General features: G+C 48.0%; 1 protein-coding gene across 1 annotated transcript in view; it reads right to left on the bottom strand.

Annotated features, from left to right (window-relative positions):
• The window catches only part of CACNA1E (calcium voltage-gated channel subunit alpha1 E), a 421822-nt gene extending 404691 nt beyond the window's left edge, over positions 1-17131 (bottom strand). Inside the window, exons 1-2 of the mRNA XM_073356587.1 lie at positions 17023-17131; positions 10981-11187 (exon numbers count right to left, since the gene is read on the bottom strand). The gene's annotated coding sequence lies outside the window, so the exon portion shown is untranslated. The remainder of the gene's footprint in view (positions 1-10980; positions 11188-17022) is intronic.
• Positions 17132-23128: the final 5997 nt, after the last annotated feature.

The following is a 23128-nucleotide window of genomic DNA, read 5'->3' as shown; positions in this document are numbered from 1 at the left end:
TTTTTATCTGATGCGCCGCTTCAGATGTCCACTAGAGGGCTTTGTTGTACAAGAAAACAAAAGTCTATTATTGGAGCTGAAATTTCAATATGCTTTTGGCTACAGCACCAAGTATCTCATACACTTGCTGTGCATCTCTTTGCATTTAAGGTTTAGTAGGTAAGCAGCAGCTGAAGGGGCCCCCCGAAGCACAAACGCAGCATGGGGCTTAAGAGTGGATAGAAAAAACTAAAAAGCAACTAATTCACCCAAGGAGACAGCATAGAAGATCTAAGAAAAAGACTGAGAAACTCAGAGAGAAAAAAAAAAATCAATGGGCTATTCCCTGCAAACCAGCATCCACCTAATCCAGCATCCTGCCTCAGCTGGTAACCAACACCTTGTGCATGGGGACAGGACACCCACAATGTACTTGGCTAGTTATGAGGTACCAAAGAGGGAAAGTTTCCTCCTGACCCCAGCTGCTGAGATAAGTTTATGCCCTGAAGCATGTGGATTGTTAGTCTTTAGATTTTTATCTTCCCTGGTAACACTAGGTGCTATTCTTCATATAATAGTATTGTTTTTAAGAAGAATAGGTATTTGCCTCAACAACTGCCAATGGCAGCAAGTCCCACATTAACTACACACTGTGTGAAATCTGTTAATTTGAGGTACTGGAGCATCCCTTCCCCACTGGCCAGTCCAGTGCTTAGGCTTTGGAAAAGGATAAATAATGGTATACTATTGCCACTCCCTCATCTGCAGCATTTAAGCTAAGGGTTTCCTGCTATCGCAGTGCTTCAGTGGTATTACCATAAATGGTTTGTTTTTGAAGCATCTGCAAGGTAATTTCAGGGTGACCTACGCCCCAGTGGCCTCAGGAAATCTAGCCAGACTTCCAGCCCCTCTGTGTGCAGCTGCCACACCAGCTGGAGTGGCTCAGAGGACATTCTCAGGCACACGATGAGTCTGCAGCGACAAGCGGCCTTCCCGGTTCTTCCCAGAAGGGGTCAGTATGGTAATGAGTTCAGGGATGAAAACCATTCAGAGTGGCGATAGGTTCCATTCCCAACAGTCACCTTCGACCAAAAGCTACCGTCCAGGGCAATTTAACTGCACAGTCAGCTTGCTCTACTCTCGGGTGCTGGTATTGCTACTTTGATAGCTGAATGGATGTCACCAAGATGCATGGGCACAGCCCAAACAAAACAGGTTGTTACTGCTGGTTCTGTAAAGGTCATGGTGTTTCGGTGCTGCTGATCAAGGGTGGGACCGTTTTCCTTGATATGCAAGGCCTGGAAATTAAAAGAAGCTGTGTTGTTGGTTACCACATCACGCAGAGAGAGAAAACTTTCCTAGCAGCTGGATTTCCCTGCGAGACGCGCTCAGTGTCAACTTTCCAGAAGGAATCTTGCGTAAAACCTGGCTCTCAAGCACAGAACTGGCCCAGGGAAGGATGCAAATGCATCGTGGCTAAGAAGCTCATGCACAACACTCTCCAAGGCTAAAAAAGAAGCATACAAGCTTACCTCCTGCAATCTTATCTGGCCTCCATCTCCGTAGTATCTGAGCATCATGTATTTAGTCTCTCACCACCTTTGGGAGGTGCTAGTATCCTCATTTTACAGATAAGGATTGAGGCACAGACAACTAAGTGACCTGCCCACAGTCACACAGAGAAGCTGTGGTGGAACCAGGAATTGCACCAAGAGCTTCTGAGTCCCAGTGTAGTGCCCTAACCAATACAAAAGCATGTTCTCCCAGTGATATAAGTCATCTGTGCGTCTCCCTCCCCAGGCTCCACAGCATTTTCTTGAGTGACAGCTGCTACCAAGTGGGCTTTTTGAGTCTCTATTCACTGATTTTCTAGGGAGACTAACTGACTGGACCCTTTACACTGCTTTTCATTTACATTCTCTTCAGCGTTTAAAAAGAGATCCAAATCATTCTGAGAGGAGTTTTGGTGGTAAAGTCCTCAGGTCCAGGTTAACCGTCATACATGAAGCCAATGGGGATGCACCTGCTTGTGCCAGCGGCCTCTGTTATTTATATTACAGCAGCACCTAGGCAAATTTAAGTGCATTTGTTTGGGTAACTATCGACTCCCGGGTGGAATGAGCGACTGCTGGAAGCAGAACCTTTAAACCAACCCCCTCCCCCCACACTGCAGTGTTCTCACTATGATGGATCTTTAACCACTCCTGATTTTGGTTTTGTAAGACCCAAAGCACAACCCATCTCCAGTTGGTCCATCCAGGCTGTTATCTTAGGATACCAGCCCTTTACAGACAGGTATCAGCATGCAGCCAGCAGAGGGGACAGGAGCGAGGACAGAGGGGGTCAGATTATGATATAGCAAGAAATGACGACAGGCTGTAGAGCCAGCGAGCTGCAGGAGGAAGTGGTAGCTTCCCTTTCAAAGTCATGCTGCTGTACTTCCCCCTGCAGCTGAACTCCACTGGGCAACCCTGAAGCTGAAGTTAGGCTAAGGAGCCAAACTAGGAGCTGGTGTAAGTATCCCAATTCAGTTCCTTAAGAATGAGGGGGAGAGAGAAGAGGGCCCAGGGGGGCAGCCACAGCCTACTGACTGGCAGTTCTGCTTTCTCTTTCTTGCATTCATTGCAGGTGCCCCCTGACGCTGGGTGAACTGGTGCAGGATATGTGCTCAGCTCAATACCCTCAGAGGATAAGATCTGTCTGTACTTTGCAATCAAGTCAGGTGTCCTCTGGCAGGGACCCCAGATGGAATACCTTGTGGCAAAAGGGGATTCTCCTTCAGACCTTTATTGAGGATTCTCCACCCTTCCACCAAGAAAAGCAGATTCTGCCCCGTCCCCCTCCGCTAGAGCCCCAGCATGCAGACATTCAGACACTCTGGGGAAGGTTTGAGCATAAATTCAGAGCCATCAAAATTCCCCGGCTTTCTAACCTCCCAGGAAGAAAGTCCAGGGGAAATGAAAGCGATCCTCCAACTCGAGCCAAGCATGGGGGATTTCTCAGCTGGCAGCCCTGGTGACCAACTCTGAGGTTAGTGCTGGTGGGAAAGCACCAGCCTAGCTCAGTACCCACATCCTGGTCCTGTATGCTTCTACACTCACTATCTGGATTTGGAGAAGCCATGGTCAGTTCCCAGGTAGTGTCCTCAGCAGCTGCTGCTATCAGTCCTGCCACTTTCTTGACTCCCTGTCTTGTAAGCAGCCTTGGGAACCAGGACATGAGGATCTGACCACAAATGCAGGCAAAGGAAACACAGGCACCGAACAAACAGGAGACACTTCTCTGCTCTGTCAGGGAATTGCTGCTAATACCTCATGGGCCACTAACAAAAACAGGCCAGCCACTAGTAGGGCTCATGCCCACTCCTCCCATCCTCCCCATTTGCCTCTCACCTTCCTGAACTTAGCACCTTTGTTACCATCTTTCAGATGGAACGTAAACCCAAGGTTGTGACTGTGGTATGATTTATGACCCAGGAAGGCTCTTCTGGCGACCCACCCTACTAGCAAAGATAAGAAGCCTGCAAAAAAACTATTAAGTTCTGCCAAGAAGTACTGGCAGATGCAGCTTGTTAATTGCACCGGGATAGGAGAGAGGTAAGGCATGATTCACTGTGCCAGGGAAGTAGGAGCAGAAACAAGGTGATCTTGCAGGATACCCTATGTAAGCTTGGGAAAACTCAGGCTGAAGTTAATATTCTGTTGTTATCTGACTCACCAATCATATCAGCCCCAAGAAAGGGAGCATTTGAACCAACTCATGCACGTTTTATTTAGTCATGTTCACATCTGCCTGATAGGTTTCCCCCTTCCAGTACCACCACCTTACCCCTTTAATTGTCAGCACCTTTCCAGGACCGCTGTGTGGCTTCCTCCTCTGCTTGGCTAGATGAGATATAGGGTCTGTTTTAGGAGAGATCCTGCAGGGGGCAGCAGCATGTGCCTTAAAAATTACTTGGTTTGAATGCCGGAAAGATGCAATCTCAAATCCAGAACATCAATGCCAGTAGGGAGCTGTGGAGGAATATGCACTGTGCAATCCCAGAAACAGAACCTGGTAGATGACAGGAGGACCAAACCAAATGGCAGCAGCATTCATCAACACAACTAGATCTATCACCTAAGTTCATGCCTCCTAAAGCTCAACTCTCCTAGCCCCCTCCTGGGAAAGTGCCCAAGGATTGGAGAAGTCATCCACAGATCCAACAGCTTCTAATGAGAAGCTGGGGTGAGAGAGAGGCCACCAAAGCTTGACATGGGGCAGGGTTGTGAAGAGTCATTCAGGTCACCCCTGAAGGCATGGGACATCTTATTATTGCTGGCTTGACAGCCCTGGAGATCTCAGTCCTCTCTTTAGCCACAGGACAGATAAAACATGGGCAGCAGCTCTGCAAGCATCTCTATCATCACTCAAACCAAACCTACAGGAACCACCTTTAAGCCTTAGAAGATCTTTCACGCCTCAAGACCATGGAGAATTGATCTCCCTGCTGAGAAGCCAGGGCTCCAGCTGGTGCTACTGGTTGCTGGTCAGTGAAGGGGCCACCTGGCTTTCTGAACTGGATCAAGACTCTCAACTCTCAACAACAAGACTCCCACAGGCCATAAAACAACCCATATGCATTGATGACTTTTGCCCACTACTGACCTGGGCTGCTGCTGCTGAACTTTTCTATAGTCCATTACCAATCCCATCAAGACACCTGCAGCTATTACTAATGTCAGGCATCCCTAATGTAAAAGAGGACAGCTGAGATGCTGAAACTTGGATCTTCTGGGCTCTGCTCCCCTCACCCCCGCTACAGCCAGAATAGGCACCAAAAGACTTGCGGCAGAGGACAGCCACACAAAGGGGTTGTTGTATACGTATGAGCATGAGGCTGGTTATAAATGCATGAGACATGTGAAAGATACACGTGACATCATGGCTGTGTGTTCATCTGTCAACTACTATCTAAGGACTCCTGAGAATTCAGCTCCCACTGTCAGGCCATCAACCTTTGGCTCAGCAGTTCTGCATCAGGTGCAGAGACAGCGGCCAATTTGCCCATTCCTGGGCACCTAGGAGCCTGCATTTTATCCTGCGGCCACAGGGGGATGCGTCGAGCACCATCTGGATTCCTGCTTTGTGCTTCTCTTTGCACCCTCTCCCCATCCCCCCTAGTCACACTCTGATGCTGCTAGCAGAAGCTGTCACCCACTCGCCGCCTCCTCACCCCCACCCACCTCGCAGCTGTGTGCAGCAGATTAAAGGGGGCTGGCTCAAGGTTTAATCAGAGTTCATTCCAGGTGGGGACAAGATTTCAGCTCAGGTTCTCCTACCAGGAAATAAACCCACTGCCCTTTCCAAGTGGGGTCAAGAATCCAGTTCTGGCTCCCCGCCTGCTGCTTCCTGGTGTGATTCAGATGCTGTGCAAACACTTGCATCTGAGACAGCCACTGGGAAACCTGCAGATGGGCTCCTTGTCCCTCTCTGGGAAGGGCCTGGAACACGTCCATTTGTGGGCCAGGAGAAAAGAGGGATGGGGAAGATTAGCAAAAGGTTCAAATCTGCCCCCCTGGACCCCAGCTCAAGTGCAGATTCCATAGAAGGATCACAGCATGCACTGGACAGGACCGTCCTGCCGTTGGCAATGCAGTGCTGCCACGAGTCAGGTGTTCCAAAATCAGGAGACGGGGCCTGGCAAAATCATGGGACTGACTTAAAAATCATGAGGTTTGTGGGTTTGTTTTTAAAATGTATTTTGGGTCTTTTCCATCAGTCTTCTGGTGCTGAAGCCTTTAAAGGTGTCCCCTTTTTCAAGCTTTTCTGTGCAACCATGAGTGGTAGAAACTGCCGCCTTTTTAAATAGCTGCAACTCTGACATAATCAGATATTAGCCATTGATTGCAAAGTGCTTTACTCCGGTGAGTAAGGCATCTTATCACCACCCCACAGAGGCACCGACATGGCAGAGCTGTAAACAGAGCCCAGATCTCCTGCGTCCCAGCCCCATGCTCAGTCCCCGAGAGCACAGCTGCCCCATTTAGCCGGAGTACTTTAACACTCACATCTCTCTCCCTAGAGAAGGAGTTGGAGAGATCACATGGCCTGGCATCCCCATGCCTATCAATGGGTGTCTTTTTCACCTCATTATCTATGGGGACTATTTATTTTTACAACCCTTCCCTCCCAGTGTCTGCCATTGAGCCAGCTGCTCCCTCCCCTGGCACATCCTGGACAGCACCTTCAGTCTTGCTGTGACCTCTGACCTACGTGGCAATACCTTCTGGTATTCTCTCTGCACTACTCTGTCTTCTCTCTGCACTACTCTGTCTTCTTCTTGATTATTCAAATCAAGACCAGACAGACAGTCACTGCCTGGCCGTCAAACGGGGACAATACATCACAGCCTCTCAGCCAGTGCAAATTAGTGCGGGGACATGGATGAGCTGAGCGCATTGTGCTCAGAGGGGTGAATCCATGCAGCAATGGAGACCAGGGGGAGAGGCTCAGATGATGTCTTCGCTACCAAAAAAGGTGGATTTGCATAGCGAGGTAACTAATGCGCATGAGCTACCTCACCGCAAAATCTTATCAGAGATGACGTGTGGGCAGATTTTACCCCCATGTAGCTAGGAGAGCTCAAAATCCACTTTCTCGTCCCCAGCTCGCCCCAGCTCGCAAGTGGATTTGATGTGAGATTACACCACAGACTGGGCAGGACTGGCCTGAATTGTTACCATAGCGCCAACCACAAGTGATCCACAATGAGGGCCGGAAAATCATGAAATTGGCTGCAGTATGAACTCCACCCTAACTACAGTGCAGTAAAAGCTACAGATGCCTGGTCTCCACATGGCTTTGACAGTAAGGTAGCTAATGGGTGTTAGTTATCCGACTGTAAACTCCACCTTTTTTTTGGCCTTGAAGCCATAGCCCGAGAAGGAATCCTTTCACCAGTGTGTTGGCGGGTGGGTAGATCCCACTGCACTCTAAGGCTTCCTAGCGTTGTCCTATGGAAGCCAAGGGGTAAAATGCTAGAGTGGCTCTTGAATCTTCTCAGGCAGCAGTATCTAATGAAGAAAGAGCTGCAGGGGAAGAGCAGTGTCAGCAGTCAGGCTGGGGAGGCTGTATCCTAGAAATGGGGATCAAACCCATCCTGGGGGAAGTGAACAGAGAGGGTTGGTGCCTCGGCTATCCAGCTTCTCAGAGGAGCCATTACCACAATGAAAGGTCTTTGAGTGGGGAGAGATGCTGCTTCCACATCTCCATTTCCAGCATGTGTAATATCCAAGGGGCAAAGGAAACACAGATTAAAATGCGGGAAGGATCCCAAGGACGTGGACACAAAATCTCTGTGTCCCCACATACTGCTTTCTGTACAGAGTGATGGAGGAGATTCTGTGACTCTCTAGTGGAGTTTTTAACCAAGTCTCTTTGGATGCGATTTCTGCCCCTTTGATGTTTGTTTTCCATGAATATACAAGTGGAGCAGCAAGACTACCCACTGACTGCAGAAATTAAGTAAATGGCACGAGATATTTGCAGCTATTTATAATCACACATTCACAGAAATGATCTGATTCCCAGATATATGCCCCTCCCTTAAGGAAGAGGAACACAACCCTGTGGCCCACAAGTCCAATCAAAACAAAACACATTTTAAAAAAAACAAAAAACCAGCACACATTCAATTTGAGCTACAGCCCAAGGATTAGTCTCAAAAAATATGCCAATTAATGTCATTAATTCAAAAGTCATAATTCACACCCACAAAGAACTGTGATGTGCAAAGACCACCCAGGTCAGCAACAGCAGCAGCAGCTAATGGAAATAAGCTTTCAAGAAGAGTTAGATAACTATGCTACCAGCACTCCCAGCTACCTTCGAGACACCACTGACTTCCTGAGGAAACTACAATCCATCAGTGATCTTCCAGGAAACACCATCCTGGCCACTATGGATGTAGAAGCCCTTTACACCAACATTCCACACAAAGATGGACTACAAGCCGTCAGGAACAGTATCCCCGATAATGTCACGGCAAACCTGGTGGCTGAAGTTTGTGACTTTGTCCTCACCCATAACTATTTCACATTTGGGGACAACGTATACCTTCAAATGAGCGGCACTGCTATGGGTACCCGCATGGCCCCACAGTATGCCAACATTTTTATGGCCGACTTAGAACAACGCTTCCTCAGCTCTCGTCCCCTAACGCCCCTACTCTACTTGCACTATATTGATGACATCTTCATCATCTGGACCCATGGAAAAGAAGCCTTGAGGAATTCCACCATGATTTCAACAATTTCCATCCCACCATCAACCTCAGCCTGGTCCAGTCCACACAAGAGATCCACTTCCTGGACACTACGGTGCTAATAAGCGATGGTCACATAAACACCACCCTATACCAGAAACCTACTGACCGCTATTCCTACCTACATGCCTCCAGCTTTCACCCAGATCACACCACACGATCCGTTGTCTACAGCCAAGCTCTATGATACAACCGCATTTGCTCCAACCCCTCAGACAGAGACAAACACCTACAAGATCTCTATTAAGCATTCTTACAACTACAATACCCACCTGCTGAAGTGAAGAAACAGATTGACAGAGCAGGAAGAGTACCCAGAAGTCACCTACTACAGGACAGGCCCAACAAAGAAAATAACAGAACGCCACTAGCCATCACCTTCAGCCCCCAACTAAAACCTCTCCAACGCATCATCAGGGATCTACAACCTATCCTGAAGGACGACCCATCACTCTCACAGATCTTGGGAGACAGGCCAGTCCTTGCTTACAGACAGCCCCCCAACCTGAAGCAAATACTCACCAGCAACCACATACCACACAACAGAACCACTAACCTGGGAACCAATCCTTGCAACAAAGCCCGTTGCCAACTGTGTCCACATATCTATTCAGTGAACACCATCATAGGCCCTAATCACATCAGCCACACTACCAGGGGCTCGTTCACCTGCACATCTACCAATGTGATATATGCCATCATGTGCCAGCAAAGCCCCTCTACCGTGTACTTTGGCCAAACCGGACAGTCTCTACGCAAAAGAATAAATGGACACAAATCAGATGTCAAGAATTATAACATTCATAAACCAGTTGGAGAACACTTCAATCTCTCCGGTCACTCAATTACAGACCTAAAAGTCACAATATTACAACAAAAAGACTTCAAAAACAGACTCCAACAAGAGACTGCTGAATTGGAATTAATTTGCAAAGTGGATACAATTAACTTAGGCTTGAATAGAGACTGGGAGTGGATGGGTCATTACACAAAGTAAAACTATTTCCCCCTGTTTATTACCACCACCACCATCTCCCCCCCCCCCCGCCACTGTTCCTCAGACGTTCTTGTCAACTGCTGGAAATGGCCCACCTTGATTATCACTACAAAAGGTTTTCTTCCCCCCCTCCCCGCTCTCCTGCTGGTATTAGCTCATCTTAAGTGATCACTCTCCTTACAGTTTTCAGAGTAACAGCCATGTTAGTCTGTATTCGCAAAAAAAAAGGAGTACTTGTGGCACCTTAGAGACTAACCAATTTATTTGAGCATAAGCTTTCGTGAGCTACAGCTCACTTCATCGGATGCATACTGTGGAAACACAACACTCCTTACAGTGTTTATGATAACACCCATTGTTTCATGTTCTCTGTGTATATAAATCTCCCCACTGTATTTTCCACTGAATGCATCCAATGAAGTGAGCTGTAGCTCACAAAAGCTTATGCTCAAATAAATTTGTTAGTCTCTAAGGGGCCACAAGTACTCCTTTTCTTTTTAGATAACTGTGTAAGCAGAGTCAGGATGAGCTCTACCCTGACATCTGGTGGCAAGTCATGGTGGGTTGTGGAAAAGAACTTCAGGGGCTGATCTCATTTGCATAGGCACACCCACCCTGCCTAGATGGTCACTTTGGCTGCTGTAGGATCCCCAGTTTCTCTGTTATTGGGGCAGGAATAAACTTATTATCCTGATTATGTGAATCAAGGACAGTGGAACTGTACTTGGCCTCTTGTTACAATGGGATGACTCACCATCAACTAAGCAGCACTTGCTAGGCAAGGGTCATGGGTTCCAAAACCTAAAGAATAGAGAGAGAGGCTGGGAACAGGTATTAATACTTGGTGGTATGGGCCTCCTGGTGAGGGTCTTACATGCTGATTGCACTTTCTCCACTTTGGAATATCAGAGATAATTTTGATTCCGTTAGGAGTCTAGTTACAGGCTGCTGAGCTGAATTCACTTTGGACCAATGATGCACCAGCACTGATGCTCCCCTGCTACGAGCTGAAATCACAAAAGAGCTAAACTTACTAAGAGCTGAAATCACTGAGTGTTGTGTTAAGTAGTGGGGGAGCCTGAAGATATATTGCGGAGCAGTTTGCGGGACAGCTGGCAGAGCAGAGCGATTCGTGGGATGGCTAGCGGAGTAGAGTCCCATGGAGAGGTGGGGCAATCAGCTTTGGACCACGTAAGGTGCCCCTTAACCCCCCCCCCCCATCTCCACGCAGATTGGGAGGTAAAACTCTGCAGATAAACTTTTGAACTCTGGGGCTGCCCTGACCAGGGACAGAGACTTTTGGGTTGCTGGACTCAAGAACCAAAGGGAAAGGATACGCCCTGATTTGCTTGGGGTGGGGTTTTTGCTCAGGGGTTGTGTTATGAATCCTGTTGGTGGTGTTTCCCCAACATATTGATTGATTGATTCTCTCTTATTAAAAGGCTTTTGCTACACTCAGACTCTGTGCTTGCGAGAGGGGAAGTATTGCCTCTTGGAGGCGCCCAGCGGCGGTGGTATATATTTGTCCCAGGTCACTGGGTGGGGGCTCAAGCCGGTTTTGCATTGTGTTATTGGAATGGAACCCCTAGATACTGAACCTGGCCCTTGTTGCTGCCAACTCTGACGGGCAGAAGGGTTACAACAGTATGAAGGAAGTATAAATGCTTATCAAAGGGAGATGGCCCCGCAGTGGTATTACCTCTGTCTGTGGGCCTGTCTCCTCACCAGAGCTAAGCAGAGCCAGGCTAAGCTTCGCTGGTAGATGGATTGGGCAGGGGCCACTTGAGAAAACCCAGGCTGCTGCAGGAAGCTGTGTTGGTGATTCAATAGGTGGTACTCTTCCTTCTGTGTCAGAACAGATCCATGGTGGAAGAGTACACTGTGCTGCAAACCGCAGTCCTGGCTCCTGCAGCGAGAACAAGGAAAAGGGTTAAGATACCATGAAAGGTCCTGCAGCAGTTTTCTCAGCTGTACAGGTGTTAGGCTTTCCCTCCCCATACACACACTACCCCATCTTCTAACAAAATGCCAGCATGGGTAATTTACAGCTCTCTGGATTCCCCCTGCAGTTTCAATGGGATGCAATATCCCTTTTTCACTTCCTGTCCTAAACTGTTGAATAGTTGCTGCCTTCCATCCCCGAGGTGGCTGCATTTCACAGACTGTTGAATCCCTTGGGACATGATTTGGGGTGAAAGTGCTATCTCAATATAAGGCTTCTTAGGAGGGATACCTCATCCCTCATTGTGTATGATCTTCAGCACTGGATCAGTGTGTGTGGGCAAGCCAAGCCAGCCAGAGGTCTGGTGACAAGAGGAACAACTGCTATAGGAGATACAAATGGAGATAAACAATGAGTCAATAGCCTGGAGGTTTCTGGAGCACTGACCTCAGAGACTGGGACCTCACCCCTAGCAGCCTGGACAGTTATCCCAAAACCAAAATGTCACACTGCAAGAGAAACAAATCTCAGTGCCCCTTTCAAATGACTGGGGTTTGAAAAAGGAGGAAGGGAGCAGTTCACAAAAAGGAGATACTGACAGAGTCTAAGCTGAAAGGTACGCAAAGCGAGGGATGGGGAAGAAAGCCAGAGAGAAGGGATACAGAAAACAGATCCAGACTGAGACAGACAGGGAAGACTGTCTGAACTTTACCCTGTAGGCTCATATCAGCCCAAGCAGCTAGTGGCTGGGAATAAAGCCATATGACAGCTGCGTCCTGTCCTGTGTAAAATGAACTAGTCTCACTCCGGTTCCTAATGGACAGGTGTCCATACTCCACGTGGCACTAATTGGCCCCCTAGTTGACATTCTCAGCAGAAGTGGCTATGCAATCAATGGGACACAGAGAGGGAACCAGTCCCTAGAACAGGTCCCTCCACTTGGAACAGGAAGGAGACAGGTTGTGGGGGAAGCTGCTGCTGCTGCCCATGCTGTCCCTTGCTCTATGGATAAGGAACTGCAGGGCTTTCAATTCGGCCCCTTTCATCAGCAGCGATTTCACCAACGTGAGCATGACACTTACAAATTGTCCTATAGGTGATGTCACTGTGAATAAATCACACTGCAGACATCACTGTGCCTTGGCTCAGCATGGCCTGGCCACTCAGTTCCACTTGGGACCAGTCACAGTCTCCACCGGCCACATGAAAACAGGCCGCTCAGGGGCCTCCCTGCACCCATGTCCATATTTAAAGAGCCAGCGGCTCAAGCAGCCTTGGCTGCAGGGCCTGTTACCGAGTGGACAGCCAGCTGGGGCTAGACTTTGGCTCTGCATGAGGCCAGTTTGAGGTTTGACTTTCAGTCACAAGGAAAAATAAATTCCCCACTCCTACTCCTCCTCTTGCTGCTGCTAGACCCTTCCTTCCTTCCCTCGCTCCCTCCCTTCCTGCAGAAATTGCTCTGCGGGGCCTTCCTGCGGACGCAGCTCCTCCCAGCTTCTCTGCGGCCAAGGGCATCCACGGTCAAATATTCCCTTTCTGAACAAACAGCATGATTGGGTGGAGGAGGTGGGACAGGAGAACAGAGAGCAGCTCTTCAGAGCAGTGCAAGCCAGAACTCAGCCTCAGGGGTGCAGAGCAGCCGGGGAATAGCTCTTCTCATTAGTGTCTTGCTGAGCCAGGGGGCCAGCAGCCACCTCCTCCGAGGCACCAGATGTACCCTAGGAAGCTTAGCTCGCTAGCACAGCCCTTTCCGCCCGGGGATGGGCCGCTGGCATAGTATGAGGGAGATTAGCCTGCTGTGGCTTTAATTGCTTTCTCTCTGCATTCTGTGCTCTTCTCACTGCAGTAAGTGGGGATCACTGAGAGACAGACAGTTCTGGCAGGGGGCAAGAGATGGAGCTCAGGAATGAGGGGAGAGACAGAGCTGACTGTGGGGAAGGGGGAGTCTAGAAATGAGACAGAGGGGGAGGAAGGGTTCTGGAAGGACTAAACAAAGAAAGTAGTAGTATATGGGAGAGGGCAACAGCAGTAATGGGACCAAGAGGAGAGAGCCCTGGAAGAAGAGAATTTCAAGGAGCATGAGAATAAGCGTGTCACCAGAAAGACAGCAAGGAATCAGCATGGGTTACCAAAACCTCACCCATATTCACTGCCAACTCAGCCACCTTGGGCTGAGAGTCTCCTATCCCAGGATCAGGGCACCAGCTGCAGCCACTCTTTTGAGCTGTCTTAGCTCCTCCCCCCCCCCCCCCCCCCCCGCATTGTGCCTAGCAGGGAAACAGTCACTTGTTTATGTTTTGCTTCGCAGCCGCTTGCTCCTGGCCTGCGATAGAATTTCACCCTGGGAGGGTGCCATTGGAATCTCCCCTGAATTGAAAATAGCAGCACCGTTACCATGGAAACAAAACAGCTACTCCTTCCCCAGGCCTGGTCTCTCCCTCCCTCCTGCCAGCGCAGCAGGCTGCTTTCTTCTCCAGCTGTCACACAAGTTAGTCTCTAAGGTGCCACAAGTACTCCTTTTCTTTTTGCAAGTTACCCTGGTAACACATGGCAGGCAAGGGCTGCTCATAAACCCAACCAGTGACTCCTCTGGCTGCAGGTCCGGCTGCACTCCCACGTTCTGGATATGACAGCCCAAGGTTGATGTCAGCATGCTGCTCAGAGCCGCAAGGAGAGCCCAGGCTAGGGAAGGGCACGGCGCTGCATGGGCATATGCAGGAAATCCTCTGTTCAGCCTTGGCCCTGAGCTCTCAAAAGTGGAAGGGAGTTAACACCGTGATAATATTTCCACCGGCTCCACCTAATCCTCCCTTTCTGCCTGGCGTGGGAACAAGGCAAGGAGAGTCCTGTCCAGGGTGCCGCTAGCAATACAAAATGTGCACACAAGCTAGCAAATCTCTGTCGGCCTGCCCCCTCCAGCAGCGACCCCACACACTCCCAGGGCCAGCATAGTCATGGCACTAACCCAACGAGAGCAGCGAGAGACTTAGAGGTGTGGTCTGTGCCCAGACACGAGATTCTGAAACTCACAAGCTCTACTCCTTACTGACACTACTTCCCGCTGTGGCCTTGGCCAAGTCACCTAACCCAGCCCCATCTGCGTCTCCATCCGTAGACTAGGGATAATGGGCCAAATTCCCTTCCACTGTAATGGAGGTACAGCAGGGATCATCTTGGCCCAGTAACACCTCCCTCCCCATGGCAGATCACCCCCGTCTGCCCCTAGCACTTTCACACTTTATCCCATGCTGTTCCAGCAAGAGAGAAGAGCACCCAAACTCCACGTAGCCACCCCCTTATCCTCATTCAAATCCTTCTTCCAAACTCATCTCTTCCATACAATGCATTCCAGAAACTGCAATTGGCTAATAGCCAGGCAGGGGTGAATTGTGACAGTTGCTCCTAATTGTGACAGTTGCTAGCACCCTATTAGTCCTTTGTAATATTGTCTCCCTCGTACCCTTTTCCCGCTCCCAATCCAGCCTGCTTGTTTGTTGCATCCACCTATAATGTCTTGTCTTTTAGATTATAAAAATCTTTGGGATAGGGAGAGACGATCATCTAGTACAATGGGGCCCTGCTCTGGCTGGCCTCTGGGCACTACTGCAATCTCAATGTAAAATCACCACATTTTGCTCTTACATAACACCTTCCAGCAGAACATCGCGCAGTGCTTTGCAAAGGGGAATCATTGTTATTGTCATTTGGTAGATAAATGGGGACAGAAGAAAACAAAGTGACGATCCCAAGGTCACAGTGAGTTGGGGTGAAACTTACAACTACTGACTTCTGGTCAGTCCCTTGCTCCAGCTACTAGACTTTGTGCCTCTAACTAGCACAGTGTTAAGTCCAAAGACCAAAAATAAGTGCTCCTGACAACCATAACAACTACCGCCCTCAGCAAACAAAGTATGCATCAAGAACTAGGATCTGTGCACCTGGGTCCAGAGCCTCAAAGGTATTTAGGCACCTAATTCCCATTGAAATCAATGGGAGTTAAGCACATCAGTACCACTGAGGCCCAGGATCCCTGTCTACACTAATGTGTGCTGTGATTATTGGAGCTACACAATTATCCTAAGATCAATTTTAAAAGGAAGTGAAAGTTCATATGTTACAATAATCTTGAAAAACAAGTCCAGCTGTTTATAATGATGAAGTTTGTAATAGGTGCAAAAACCAATCAGACAGAGAAATCGTATTAGTCTGAACAAAGTGGCCTAGTGATATAAATCAAGGACTGTGGTGAAATTATAGTTGGTAAACAAGAAAATGTGGGAAGCAAGTTAACTATGCTAAGTTTGGCCTTACAAAAATGGGTTTAATTGATGGACAATATAATGAAGATAAAATATCCCACCCACTTTTACTCCTTTTGGGGGCTTTTGAAAAAAGAAAAAAAAAAAGACTAAGAAAAAAAAATCTTCCCCCCAGCTCTGCAACTCATCTAAAGGACTTTCTTCCTAAGAGGAACTTTGTTTTCACCTACGAGTGCTGAAAGTCATCACATTATCGTGACATCCAGTCTTCAGCCCACCAGTGGGGACGACTAATTACCAGCACCACAAAGGCAGGTAAGATTTTATTCCCTTCCCGTGCTGTGTTATTTCCTGACCCACTGTTTCTTTCCTCTTATCCTCTCACTCTCTTCGCTTTCCATCAAATCCTGATGTCGTTTATTCTGCATTCATCCAAACCTGCCCTGTCTAAGGAGAATGGATCCAACCAGATGACAGCCCTGACCAGATCGTAACTAACCAGGGTCCAAGCAGCAAGTCCTGTGGTTGACTTCCAAGCCAAAGCATCCTCTCATAACTAACTAGCGGTACAGTATGCCAAAAACATCAACAAAAGCCACATTTCATCTATCTTATCTCTCTTCCACCTTGTGTCTGTCTGTTAAGAATAGGATAAGTGAAAGCTCTCCACACAGCAGGACTGAGAGTAAAATTAACTTTTTCCTTTTCATCAAAAAAGGTTGTTCCGAAAATAAGAGACCTGATATCAAAGTCTCCTTTTGGAGTCAAACTAAGCTCTGACTGTGCAAAACAATCATTCAATCACAGTTTCAATAGAAACGCTTCTTTTTATATCTTGTTATTTCTTGTGTTTAATCAATAATCTTTCAATTTGAATTCATACTTGTGTTTACCAAGTAATGGAGTAAAGCAAGGGCTTGTTCAAAAATAACCCCCAACCCATCTGTCAAGACGGATTCCCCACTCTGGCACTTTGAGTGCAGAAGGTGGGGGCCCGCAAGGATTCTAAAAATTAATACTGGCTACTCCAGGCTTGTATTAAACTCCCGAGGTTACAGCTTTTCTCTGACCTTGGATGGATAGATGCTGCCACCCCCCCCACCCCCCAAGTGCAAAAACCCCTGTTAGAACCAGGAAGGCACACTTGGGAATTCCTTCCTGTGGGATACCCTCAAGCCCTTTCACCCCTCCTCCAGGAAATAGCAGAGAAAGAAAACAAAGGAAATCAGCTGTTGCCACCAGCTAATTAAACAACATGTACACACTTCTTAGGGACACAAAAATCCGATTCTGTTCTTAAAAAAACAGTCAATTTTATAAAAAACAAAAAGAAAAAATACATCTGGAATTTAGGTTTTCTGCTAGGTTTAAAAAACACCCAATTACAGGGATTAAGTATCCAGGTAGCTTCTTGAGGTCCCGCTTAAAGGTTACAAGTGAAACAAAAGCACCTGGGATTAGCACAGAGGAGTCCACAAGCCATAAAGAAATGAGAGAGAAACCTAATCACATCTTCCTAGACATTTCCTGATCTACTTACATCTCTGGGGATTTAAATTAGTAGTTTTTAGGTATGATCTGATGATTTCCATACATGTCCCAAAGCTTTTTACAGCATAGTTCCAGCCCTGTCTTTGCTCTCTGGGAGAACACCACAGACAGATAAAGGGGAAAGTCCAACCCCCCCCCCCCCCCCGCCATTTTAAAAGGTTCTAGCCTTCCCATTGGTTTTTTTGGTCAGGTGCCCACTCCCTTCCTTTTACCAATGGACTTTTTTTAACTCTTTACAGATAAAGCAAGTAGAGAACAGCTACAAACAGGGATTTTATAGCTAACCAGCTGGCTAGGTGTCCATAAAAGGGAGCCCCATCCCCTTCATTTATCACACCATCTATCGCTGTTTAATGTTGGACAGAGAAAGTTAGTTTATAAACACCCTTAACTCTTTAACCTTTGAGATCAATAACCATACAACATGTCTCAGATCAGTGCTGCTTATATGAATACTAGCTGAGTATACAACTGTATACCACAGTTGTATACTCAGAAGTAAGCTGCACCATAAACAAACTAAGACCAGAGAAAAACTTCTTACTAGTGCGCTATGGCAAGGAGATACAGCCCCGACTCCTGACAGTTTCCCAGAACATCTGAACTGGGATCCCAGGGTTCCCAAACTCCAAAAACTTGAAGGGGACCCTTCCCTCACTCTGAACAAAGTGCCATATATACTGAAACATACCCTTAGATACCTTGCTGCTTTGGTATGTCTACACTTACATTTTATAGCACTCTAACTTGCTGGCTTAGGGGGGTGAAAAATCACCCCCCTGAGCACAGCAAGCCTGAGGGCTTTGAAGCACTAGCGTAGACAGGCTCTGAGCGCTGGCAGCCGCGCTCCCAGCACTCGGAGCTGATCCCCTCGTGGAGGTGGGTTACCAGGGGCGCTGGGGGAGCTCTCTCCCAGTGCTCATGCACGACCACTTGCACTTCAAAGAGCTGCTGTGGGAGCGTTCCCATGGCAGCGCTTTGAAGTTTCCAGTGTAGACCTACCCTAAGGGTAAAAGTAAAAGGATCATGGAAAAGTAAGTTAACCTGGGGAAAGGCTACACTGTCTATGCACCACCAAACCAAATACCCACCAAACAGCAGTAGAGGATTTGTAAATCAATATCAGCTAGGCTGGGGGATTAGGGCTGTTATACAAGGAGACATTTTCCATGCAGCAAAAATAAGACTTTAGCAGAGATCAGAGAATCACAGTGGTGATTTGAACCAAGTCAGAAGAAGAGAACTACATTCTAGTTACTAATACCACAATGGCATTTAGGCTCCTAACTTTTTTCAGTGGGATCTGGGCTTAAGAGCAAATGAGGCCTGAGCTCTGCACAAGTTGGGGTTTTCTTCCTTTTACAGTTGTGAGTGACTTGCTAGTCAAGTACTGGGTTACCAAACATCTCTGCCACTGCACCCACATCCTCACCCATATCATCTCCAGGGCTGGGTCCCCATTCAGCCTTTGTCAACAAACAGCAGAAACCCCTACTGTTCCAGTCATAGACAGACGGCTTTGCATTTGCTCAGACCATGGGAGGGATAGAAGAAATTGTGCGCTGGGAATATGTCCCCAAACTCCTGGCAGTTTAAAGGAAAACTCCCCAACTGGCTAGGGAGCATTTGAGAGAGAAAACTGTCAGATACTAAGAAACATTGGCAAAAGCGACCAAGTCACTTGGGAGCCTAATTCCCATTTTCAGACATGACTTAGTCACTTCAAAGGCCGGGTTTCCTGAAAGTCAATGGGACTTCAGCTCCTAAGCCACTTTGGCACTTTCAAAAATGGCACCTAATGTTCCTACTAGATCCCCAGGACAGCCATCTAAACCAGTGGTGGGAATTTTCTGAAAGAACCACCACCACTCACACTTGTGCTACATCTGGTTTGGTGATACAGCTCCGTGTCCACTCAGGATGAGGACAAGACCTAAACTGGGCTTTGAACTATCGTCGTCTGCAGACCACCACCACCCTGAAACTAGCAAGCTTAACACAGTCGGAAAGCACAGTAACTCGCGATCAGCAGGAGCCCAGTGGCAGAGAACTGGATGACACATACATTTAGAGAAAGGGCAGATACAGGGAGGGTTGGGGGTTGGCAGGGAGATAACAGGTTTAAAGGGCATACGAAAATTTGTTCCCAAATTTGGTGACTGAAGATTGATTGGGTTTTCCCCTCTAAGAAAGTCAGTCACTTTCTATCCTGTCTTTAGTGGCTGCTGAATGTGAAGCAAGTTTGCGAGAGGGGGGTGTGGAAGTCTGCATTCTCCCTGGCCTGCCTTGCTCTGTTGTCTGGAGCTTTTTATTTGTGTGGTAGGGAAGGAGCGGGAAACTGCAGCAAGCCCTCAAACCCAGGAGGAAGGAGGTGGTCAGGAGAGGAGGTGTCCTCTGAGCCTTTGCTTCTTATTTCTGGGAAGTTGAAGAGGGAACTGTCCCTGGCTGCAGGGAAACAAACTGCACATTCCAAACTCTGTTCAAGCGCAGGGGGGCTATTGGCTCAGTCTTCCCACTTTCTCTGCGCCTACTCTTTCCTGTCCTTATGTGCCTCTGATTGTTAATCCTTTCAGGCTGCTCTCCAGATTTCTGTGAGTGATACTCTGCCCTGTTCTCCCCATCTTACTCTGATTGGCTACACTTCCTCTCCTATTTCATCTGCCTCTACATCTCTTTCTTTTCTATTCTCTTCCCAGCTCTCTGTTCAGGGCCTTGTGCTTCCCCTTGCTCACTATTCACCTTATCTGCATCTCTGCCCTCCCTCTTCCTACACAACTGTTGTCTCACTCTTTGAGATTAACTCAGTCATTTTGTTGATGTGACTTTAATGTAAGCCTCACCAAAACAAAACAAAAAACAAAAAAACAGAGGACCAGGAAGAACTGCTGAACTTACAAGAGGAAAAGACCAGAATCCATTACAATCTTACTGACTGCACTCCCCACCACTCTGGTATTACATTAAGACAGCAGTTATGGACTTGAGGAAGAGATTACTGGGGAAGTTCTGACCTGTGTTATGCAGGAGGACAGACTAGACTAACAAAACAGTCTCTTCTGGCCTTAAAGTCTATGAATTATGGTGATAGAGACCCTAGAAAATACTGGGTAGAGCTATTAGAGATGGGCCCAATCTGCACATGTCAGAGCCTTGGGTCCCCTGGATCCTGGACACCCGGCTGTCCACAGATGTTCAGCTCTAGGGTTTGGGCTCAGCTTGTAGAGAGGAGTCATTTCCAACATTCAGATCCAGATCTCAGTGTGGATTAAGAACTACTTGGAGCAGTGGGGAAATGAATCTGGAACTCAGGTCCATCTTTAGCTATTTATAGAAGCATTTCTTCCTTCTGCTTTGCTCAGCTGCCTTGCTGAGTGGAATAGAATGCTTCATTGTCCTCCTCCCCATTGCTGCGTGCAAAGCTCTCTTGTGCATTGGACACGCCTGAACCTGTCCTGAGGCTTGGATTAATCCCCTACAACCTCAGAGAGGACAGCAAAGGTCAGACACAGTCGGCTGAGGGAAGGAGGAGGTGGAGGAAGTTTTTTTCCCCCAGGAAACCACACAGGTTCCTAACCAGAACCCTGAATGTGAACAACAGACGGCCATGCCTGTTTCTCTTAGACTGTTAATACTGCTGGCAAAAGCCCAAAGCCTGCACAGCCTCAACATGCTAATGAGTCCATAGGAAGGGGAGGAAACTTACAGTCCTTATGACACAGCTATAACCTTCCCCATGGGGAGACTCTAATCAGCTTCATTCAGTAGGGAGACAATTCTATTATTCTCTCCAGTGTTACAGGGCACCCTAATAAACAGCACAGAGGCAAATGACACTAGCGTCCCAGCTGGCTGTGCTGGGAGGCAGCCTTTGCTGCTGGCACTAACTGCCAAGGCTCCTGGAGAGATGTAGCACATCTCAGGGCTATTTCTGCAGCATAAAGGAGAGGGTTAAATGGTTTAGGGAGAGGGTTAATTGTCTCAAAAATAAAGATGTCAATGTAGAGACAAGGCTGAGTCAAGGAAATCTGGTGCCCTAGACTCATCGTGACTTGGGGTTCCTCTGTAGCTCCCCACACCACACCCATTCCCCTCCCCTAGACAGGAGCAGGTATCTTTTCCCCCACCCCACCCCACCCCGCAAAGAGGCAAGTGTGCACACCCAGGGGGCCCACCAGAACTCACTCCAGCAACGTGGGTTGGCCCACTGCTTGCCTCTCCAGCTGTCCATATAGCTCCTGCTGCAGTGGCATTGGCAGCCCCCATGCCCCATTAGCAGGCCTTAGAGAGAACACCCCATTGAGATATATGGGCAAATTTCCCCAGCCCAGCTACTGTTCCAGGCTGCCTGCAGACTCAGGCATCTGAAGCTACGCAAGTCATGTTTTCAGGCTTTTCTCCATCATGGCAGCTGGATTTTTGTTTTTAAATGAAAGCTGAGAGTCTGCCTTTATCATAACTCCAGGGGCTGGAGCCCTAGGCATGAGTCTAGAATACCCACCTCTTGATCAAGCCTTGGATAGAGGTAGAAATAGAAGATGTTCTAGCTATGCATTGGGCAGCATGGATGCACTCATTCTGCTCCACCCTCACACTGTTGAAAGACCTGCACCATCCTGCCACCTATTCTACACACCTGTAGCTGTAAAGATGGAGACAAAGCAGGGCAGAAGACCAGGAGCAGTAACTTTACAAGAGCAGGTACCCTGTGTATTTCCACTATAGAGGGAGGGACCCATCCAGTTTTCCATTCCAAAACCTTTATTTTCTGCAGTTTCTACCACAGCTGTAGAAAATATTCACTCCAGACTGGAACTTGGCACCTTGCAAAAAGAAAAGGGAGGCGCTGTTCTGGTTTCCCCAAGGGTGTTACATGTTTTTTTTAAACAAACACCTGCCTAAAACACAAGTCAAAACAGCTCCCTCCGTCTGGTCCAAATCAAAAAATAGTTTGGAAGTGAAGTGATCCATGTTGTGACCCAGATTGACAATAGCCAGGAAATTCCAAATTAAGGCCAAGCGTGTCTGCCCTGAACTCACCCCACGTATGTTGAGACTAAATATCTTGGAAGCCGTGAACTCGTTCTAAGTGGGAGGCCTGGAAAACTCCCCTTCCTCCCCCCGAGCTATCTATTCACTGTCCTTTCTTCCATGACTTCTTGGGCAAGGAATGCACTTTTTCGTCCTCCTCGTTCTCCCTGAAGTTTGCATTACTATTTGGGAAATACATTAGCACAGTTTCAGACTACAGCTCCAAGACTCGTCTACAGTTGTCCCTCTCCGAGAAGTAACAAAATCACACCCCACACCAAAAAAAAACCAAAACAAAAACAAAACAAAAAAACCACACACCACCACCACCGCAGACTTTGGATAGGAGAGGTCAGCAGAAACGTGAAGTAAGAGACCCAGAACTCAACTGGAGTTTTTTGGATTTGCTAACCAGAGAAGTGTGTCATTTCATTCTCTCTCTGCTCACCCAAAGCCAGTTTATCTACTTCTAGCTCCGCAGTGATGGTGGTCACATCTTCTTGCTGGTCTGGATCTGACCCCAACTTCTAGGGTTTACTGGCCCAGTTCAGTCTAGCACTAGTACTCCCAGGACTAGGTCCCTCACCCCCTTGAACAGCTGGGTCCCCTAAATGGCTGATGACACTTCCAAGGTAGAGTCTGCCGTCTCACCTGCTTACGGTCATGTCAAAAGTGAGGAACTCCCAGGTCAGGTGCCACTTCTGCTTCCAAAACAGGGCTCTTTCCACCCAATGCTCATGGCCCCACTGCTGAGCTTCCTGTACCCCAACTGGCAGTAGCCTTTCCATGACTGCAGAGTCTGTGCATGTCCTTCAGAGAAAAGAGAATCTCACCCTAGTCTTCTGAAAGCCCTGTCAGCAAACCGAACCCTACCCCTCCCTGCCTACTTTCCCCTCTTTCCATTAGCAACCCTCCCTGTACCATCAGATTCTTTCCCAATGAGCTTGTGTGTCCCCCTCAGAGCATCAGCAAGAGCCTGAGGCCAAGGCTGGGGAGGAGAAGAGCTCTCTCCTCTCTGCCCTAGAGAGCTCCAGGAGCCAGCAGGGAAAGTATTAGCCAGCTCTATT

The sequence above is a fragment of the Lepidochelys kempii genome, chromosome 8 (genome assembly GCF_965140265.1).
Source record: "Lepidochelys kempii isolate rLepKem1 chromosome 8, rLepKem1.hap2, whole genome shotgun sequence".
Taxonomy (NCBI): Eukaryota; Metazoa; Chordata; order Testudines; family Cheloniidae; genus Lepidochelys; species Lepidochelys kempii.
Note: the sequence above shows the minus strand (reverse complement) of the source record. Positions and strands in the feature narration are given on the sequence as shown.